Source organism: Lissotriton vulgaris, chromosome 12 (assembly GCF_964263255.1).
Source record: "Lissotriton vulgaris chromosome 12, aLisVul1.2, whole genome shotgun sequence".
NCBI classification, from domain to species: domain Eukaryota; kingdom Metazoa; phylum Chordata; class Amphibia; order Caudata; family Salamandridae; genus Lissotriton; species Lissotriton vulgaris.
Window position 1 is genome coordinate 73,822,034 of NC_141700.1, and position 7,810 is coordinate 73,829,843.

The window sequence follows — 7,810 nt, forward strand, 5'->3', positions numbered from 1 at the left end:
TAGCTGAAGGGAGGCAGGAACACAGCCAGTGGAAAAAGAGGAGTTGATGATATTGGTCCATATTGGGGCAAAGATGTATTTGAGTTCTTGAACCAAATGGGCGGGAAGAGGATCTTTGGAATGAGAGGATGGTTTGAGTTTAGAAATTATGTTGATGATAGTGGTTTCTGATACTGGACTAAATTCACTCCATGAAGCATTGTTTTTAGAATGGTGGCCCAAAGGAGTGGAGTCAGGTTGGGGGAGAGTAGGGAGGGGTTGAGAGGGATCGTGATACGGGGGAAACAAGGACAAAAGTGTATTAGGAATGTTAGGGAGGGGGTGTTGGTTGAGGGGAGGTTGGAGTGAGAGAGGGGGGAAAAGAGAAAGATAGTTCGATCTTGTTGACTTTATTCGGGAAAAAGCTGGCGATTTCTTCGCATCTTTCCACAGTGGCCAATATTTTAGGAGGGCCAGAGGAAGTTTTTTTTTTTAAAGAAAAATACACATTTAATTTGTTTATTGGCTGCAATGATCCAAAACAGCTCTCAACAAATAGATCCTCCTCTCGCTTTCAAGCACTTAACTGAATCCAGCCTGGACAAACAATCTTCATATGCTTGACACGAAGCATGTCTAACACACCTACTCCAACACAAAATGCACCGAACAGATGTCACCCTTCTTCCCAAACAATCCTCGAAAAGGTTCAAACTTCAATGGTACTCGCTTCACCTTTTTCTTCAGTTCTCTTTCAAACAGCTCAGATGGTGAGATCTCCAAGAGACCGGATATGTCGTCTTCTTGCTCAGACAGTGGTCGGTTCAGAACACCGGCTGCTTTTGCCACATCTGGAAGGTAATGTTTCTGAAGAGCCTTCAACTCCCACAGGCAGCTCTCCTGTGCTCTGCTCTTAGCCGGATCTTCCTCTTCTATCATGAACAGATCACCAGAGAGATCTGAGAGTCCACTCAGTCGGTGGATGAGAGTCCGGCAAGCTGGATGTCTTCGGATGAGGTTGTAAATTAAGGGAATGATCATCAGAAAAGCTTGAGGAGGAGCGGTGAGTGAGAGACGGGACAATCGCTTGGCAAAGGCGCACACCAGGTACGATGGGAGATGTGTTGATGACAAAAATAAATTGGCCAAATGGAAGAAGCGGGCTCTGTTTTTCACGTGGAAAGCTAGTGGATCCAAAAGGGTGTAGAGCTTCTTGTAAAAATCTGGGTATTCCAGGTTATGTTCATTTATCAGCACAAACAATCCATTCAACGCCAGTAGACTGATGGCTGCACCAACATCATAGGCGGCCGTCAAGAAGTCTATCATCAAAGTAGGCTTGCTCTTATGAGGCAGAATGGACTCGTGCAAGATCACAAGCACCTTCTTGTACAGGCCAAGGTGCAGTTTGTGCTTCAGGAATCCAAACCACATTTTGTCAAAGACACGCTTTTGTTCCTTTATCCTGGTCACCTTCCACTCGTCTGGGTTCGCTTGTTCCACCAAGTAATTGTTTATTTCTGCCGCGTCGCTTGGCATCATGATGGAGGAAGCAAGTGTAAAGACGTTCTGCTGGAAGACTAGAAGCACTGCCTCCCTTGATCTCTGGGTGACCTTGGAGACATGGTCGCTTATGCCAGTCATCACGTAGTATCGCACATCAACATAATCCAAGTACTCTTGGAATCTGGAGATCAGAAGAGACACATCTTTGTGTATCGGCAGAAGACCATCAACAACTTCAAAAGTTCCCTCGGAAAGTGACAGTGGTGCTCCAACCTTGCTTTCTGCAAAGGGTACTTCCCTTCCAACTGTACCAACTTCATCAGGGTGCACACGGCTAATTCCTGCACTTGAAACAAATTGTGATCCAAATTATCCGTCAGCAAGGACACACAGCTGTTATATCTATGTCTCACCCACATCTTGTACTTGTCTTCCGCACTGCAGAAGGCTGCCTTGGTCTCGTCCTCCTCCTCAGGCAAATGGCCAACATAAAGCTCCCCCCTCTCCTGCAAGGTACTGAACAACCTGCTGCACGTTCGAACGGCACAAAGGAGGTCTTCTTCATTCTCTGCCTGCAGGTACTCTAAGATATCAAAGACTGCGTTGGCGTTCTTCCAGCTCTCCAGCACCGCTTCCAGGTTGGAGACAAGCTTGGTGCGGGTGTCCGCCGCCCCAGGACGTTCCCCGGTACGCTTCGCTTTCCTATCCACGTGCGGCGCCATGCCTAAGGAGATGTACCACGTGGGCAAACAGCGAGCTGGAAGTTTGTTTTTTAACGATGTTAAAGAGTTCTCTGGGACAGTTTCTAGCCTGGTCAAGTTGTGACCGGAGAAAGGAGGCTTTTTCATTGAAGATGTGTTTTTTGTATTGGGCTCTGGCGTTTCTAAGGAGAACCAGATTATCAGAGGTGGGATGATTCCTCCAGTCACGTTCAGATTGCCTGAGGGCCTGTCTTTCATTATTAAGTTCGGAATTGAACCAGGATTTGGGAGGGATGTTTTTTTGTTGTTTGAGTTTGATTGGGGCAATTTGGTCGAGGGCTTCGAGAATAGAATTATTATAATGTTCGGTTAGGTCATTGGTGCTGTGAGAGAGAGGAGGGAGAAGTAAGCGAGTTTTAATTGTGGATTCCAATTCGCCAGGTGGAATAAGGTAAAGGTTGCGAGTAGGTTTCATAGGTAAACTGCCGATAGGGGTGGTGCGAGTAATGGAGCTATTCAAGGTGAAGAGGATAAGGTGGTGATCAGACAAGTCAACGGGAAGGATCTTTGAGAGAGAGGCCAGATCCTTGTTAGTCAAAATAGCATCAAGGGTGGCACCTTTGGTGTGAGTCGGGGATTGGCAGAGTTGGGTCAGGTCAGTGATGTCCATGGTGTCTTTAAATAGGATGACATCAGGGTCTTTGTTTTTATTCCAGTGGATGTTGTAATCACCAAGAAAGAGATTCTTGGAGTGGGAGAGCGATGCTTGAATAATAAGATCAGACATCTCTTCAGTAAAGGAGATACAATTTCCAGGAATAGAGAGATCAGCGCAAAGGTATTCAAAGGTGGCAGGGTCTTGTATATGGACTAGCGAGAGGTTAAGTTCACCTTTAAAGATTAGGGCAAGGCCACCTCCTATTTGATCGATTCTCTTTCTAAATGATAGAATAACCTGGGGGAATGAGCAAGTCGAGGATAGGAGTGGAATTGGCGTTGAGCCAGGTTTCAGTTAGGAATGCGATGTCTAAGTTTTCACTGAGAATGGTTTCCGCAATCTCTGTTGCGTGGCAGGAGGCAGATCGGCAGTTAATCAACATGCAACAGAGGGGAGTGGGGTCGGGCAATTGGGTGGGGGGACAGGGGAGGATAGGTCTAAGTTGTTGTGGGGGTCTAGGTGATGCCGGATAATGGGGGAGTCTGCTCATTCCTAAGAGAACTGGGATATTAGACTGATGGATAGAGGGAATAGTGGACGAGGATGGTGAGGGAGAGACAGGGGAGTTCGTAGAAAAGTTAACTCCCAAGGTCATTTGGCAAGTATAATATTGTGGAGGGGAGGTCCTGTTGGCATTGCAAGGAGGGACGATTTTGGTAAGTTCAGCGGGTTTGGATGGGGTTGTGTAGTTACGAGGGTGAGGTGGAGTGTTGGTGTTGGTACCAACGCTAGGCGGGCTGTTTGTGGGAGAATTGAGAGGAGTGTTGATGTGCAACGCTAAGATGTATTGTGAGGGGACCGATGTGTGGCCGTGATCTGAGGAGTGGGCTTTTGCAAGGAGTGAGATATCATTTCTGAGGGAGGAGAGTTCTAAAACAAGGGACGAAAGGAGAAGTTCAACATTAAGGAGTGATTGTGAAAGAAGTGAGGAGTGAAGTGGATCAGTAGTTTTTAGGAAGTTTGTAGAGTTAGAGTTATCTAGGAGAGGGAGGTTGTGGGGAGGAAGGGGGGATAACCTGGGGGGGAGGAGGGAGGAATTATAAAGTGGGGAGAATCCTTTTTGGGGAGGGGGGGCACAGGAGGTAGACATAGGTAAGGCATTCGTTTTAGTCTGACAATTTGGTGAATGAGGCGGAGAGACAGTAAGGTTTGGCGTACCTGGTATATTGTGGGTTGTAAGAGAGAACAAGGGAGTGAGAGAAGTAGGTGTCGGTGGAGGAGACGTGGGAGCTGTTGAGGGGGTGTGGGGGGCAGTTAAGCGAGGAGGGAGAGGATAAAGTGCATCAGAGGGTGAAGTGATATGGAAGCCAGAGGGAGAAAGGTGAATAGAAGAAAGTGCATTATTGGTATGAGGGGATATAAGGGGGTAAGTGGGAGAGGTTGGGGGCGACGATTGTTCAAGGGGTGATCATAAGGAGAGGAGCGTACAGCAGCACATAAAGAATTTGGGGGTAAAGAGGAAGCAAGAGTAGGTGTGCGGGTAACAGGGGAATTAGACAGTTTAGAAGAATCATGAGAGGGGTGGGAGAGTCATTGGTGGAGGAGGATAGGACGGAGGCATGTACACTAGGAGACTGGGAGACAAGGGTGTCATAACAGGTTATAATGTTGAGAGCGAGGATGGTAAGTAGTGATTGAGAGTAATCATCAAGATTGGGGGAAGAGGAGGTGGAAATAGTGTGTGGAGATAATGGGGGAAGGGGGTGTGGGGAGTCAGTACTTGTAATAGTTATGGAGGCAGGGGAGGTCAATTGCAGTTGGGAAAGGGCAACAGTGTTGGGTGTAAGAGTGGATGATTCAGTGCGGGGGAAGGGGAAGGGGGTAGGGTGTTGATGATAGTAACGGAATTGAGGGCTTGTGTGGTCAATGGAGATTGGGTATAGACATCAAAGATGGGAGAGGAGGAAGGAAAATCAGGGGGGAAGAGAAAGGGGGGTAGGAGACACGATGGGTGAAGATGGAACTAGGGGCTGCTGTCATTTCTATGGAGACAACTTACTCAATGAGAAAGGTCTCTTTTTAGTCCAGGACTGAACTCCATCCAATTTGTCTTCATCTCAAGCCCACCACAAGTGAAACTTTTCTCTTTCCTGCATATTCGCCCATTGCTTTTTTTTTAGTGTTGCTTATTGTGTTCTCCTTGTCTTTCTTCCTATTCAGTCTTCTGTCTACTATCTAGGAGTACCTCCAGGGCACAACTCAGGGGTACACGGTTTCCACCTACTCTTTTCACATGGGTGGACACCGTCCCACCTGCCAAGGAGTTGGGACTCACAGAAATATGCTGAACTTGTCCCGGTGTAATTTTCCGACACCCGAACACGTTCAGCAGTGCCTGCACGTTGCATGCTTTTGATTCCCCCAGCAAAGTGCAGTCAGGGAGCTTTTTTTCACCTCCTGCTGGGCTGAAGTTAAGGGGCCATCAGGCTTCCTTTTGTTTGGATATCCACCGGAGGCAGCCTGGAACCTCATACTTAAATGTAAATGCCACAGAGGAGAAACAGAGGCGCACAGCTTGTTATCTCTTCACAGGTACTTAAGAGAGGCATGCTTTTGACTTTGCACAGTAAGGTCAGGTGTGTTGTTATATCCCAGTATTTACACAAATAGCAATTACAATAGCACTTTTTTTTATAGTGCTATGCAACTGGGCAGGGTGTCAGAGCTCTTCACGTAACATACACATTGTACATTGACAATAAATCATTTACCTGTGTAAATCACAAGATGAGTTACATGAAACAGTGAGGGTTCCAAGGTGTAGGAGTCACGTGTCCTTCATACCTCACTGTGTTCTTTTAGAAGGATTACAATTTATGAACTGCAGCACACAAAAGGATCTCCGTGTTGAAAGCAGTAACACACTTTACTCTCTACATAAAATAGAAATCTGTCATCTGCGTGCTAGATGATGTGCTTTGCAGGAGACACATTTACCTTCTCTACTACTTTGATTCAAATCTGGAACTTTACAAAACACAGATCTCTCCAGCAAGTGCATTAACCACCAGAGTTATCTCACCATTATTACAATTCCCTGAGATTTACTGGGCACCTTCACAGAAGATGCCTTAACCCAATCAAATATTTTTAAATCTAGAATTTGCAACCAATTAAGCATAACAGATCTACTACCATGCTTCTCCTTGTTGCCAATTTCTTTGTGGCAGGGTTTTAAATAATTAATATATTAGTTGAGGCCCAGATTTTGCACCCCTTTTTGGCATAACCCCAAATCTAAATTGTTAAATCCCATAATGTGCTTAAATGTACTCATGATATACCTGATAAACATATGTGTGAGGTCCTAATATCTGATGTCACTTCTTGTGATGTACTTTCCATTGAGGTCACTTCCTGTGATGTCACGTGCAATGTCATGCGTCGTGACATCATGCGCTGTGATGGCACGTGTTATGATTTCACTTGCACACTGCCTAACCTGGTTAGTCCCAGCCACTTCTTTTTTTAGGACTTGTGCCCTGAGTACCTCTGACACCTTCTCCTGTTGTATCTTCTCTGTTAAACGCTTTTGCAGAATCCAGCTTTATTCTATCTATGCTGACCTTTCAAACAACTAAAATTCTCATCAATAATATTGTCCTATCCTGTCTGGATTATTGGTTGACCCTTCATGTTTGATTTCTTGCTCACTTATTTGTCCTTCTTCATCCTATTTCAATTCCTCAGAACATATCCTTTTTAGGTCGAGCACTTGAGCCCTCTTATATATACTTTAATATATACCTATACCTATATCTGTATGTACTTTGTAGGCTCTGGAGAACAGCCCTAGGACTTGTCTGTTTCCGCTTAGGGACTTTTTTCTGTTCAACTGCCTCAATGTAACTGTCTTGATTGAAAACGACCAGTAGATGTCAGTAAAATACCAGATTTGCTTACTCCTTTTTCAACTGCCTCTATTTAACTGTTTCGATAGAAAACGACCAGTAGAGGTCAGTAAAATACCAGAATTGCTTTCTGCTGAGGGACTTTCTTTTTCTTTTATTTTTCTGGCAACTGCCTCTATTTAACTTTCTTGATAGAAAATGAACAGCAGAGGTCATTAAAATACCAGAATCACTTTAGCATTCTCTAGATTCCAGTCCATAGAAATTGTCTTCCAAAACCACCCGTAGACAATAATATTTTTTTCAAGTCTTGTATTTTCAGTGATATGACCACTGAAGGGCCTGGTTTTATATTAAAAAGAGAGCTTTGGACTATACCATTTCTCGCTGATAGGCAATATTTATCTCCATGTGTTCTCATACCTGACGCGTTACGCAGTTTGGTGCTAACTTTCCCTCCATGTTAAAGAACAGTAGATGTTTCAGCACCCAAGATAGTGTGCTGCATAGCTAAATACATATAAGGTCCCAAAGGCGAAACCGACTGCATTGCAAATCCTTGTTTTGTTTACCTCTCACTGCTTACATATCCCTCTTTTTAGGTCGAGCCTAGAGCAGCGCATGCGCTGCTTGCTCGACTTTTAGTAAGGTGGTTTTCAAAGTGCTGCCAGCCACTGGCCTCAAGCTTGCGTGCATGTGCGTGTGAACGCGCGCAACCGCCATCTGTCTTTTCTCTGTCACAGGTAATTAAGTGCATCGCGATCACTTTCACTTTTGGCGCGCGCTTGTTATCTCTATCTTGAGCTCTTTTTTCCTAACTTGCATGTTGGTGTTGCAGTGTTTATGCTTGTTCATGGTTGCCACTTGCTTCGCATTATATATAACCTGAGCTGTGTATCGCATTATTTACCTCTGTCTGCCCTCTGGCTCACTACCAGGAGGATATTGTCCCTCTTCCGACTTGAGGTAACAACACCAGTCCCTCTGTCACCAAGGGCGTGCCGATGTCCCCTCTGGCACCTTGGGCTGAAAACACTTGTCCCACTCCCCTTTCA

The 7,810-nt window shown here is 45.4% G+C and overlaps 1 pseudogene; it reads right to left on the reverse strand.

Moving 5' to 3' along the window:
* Positions 1–507: 507 nt before the first annotated feature.
* Positions 508–2,207, reverse strand: LOC147673343 (nucleolar complex protein 4 homolog pseudogene; annotated as a pseudogene).
* Positions 2,208–7,810: the final 5,603 nt, after the last annotated feature.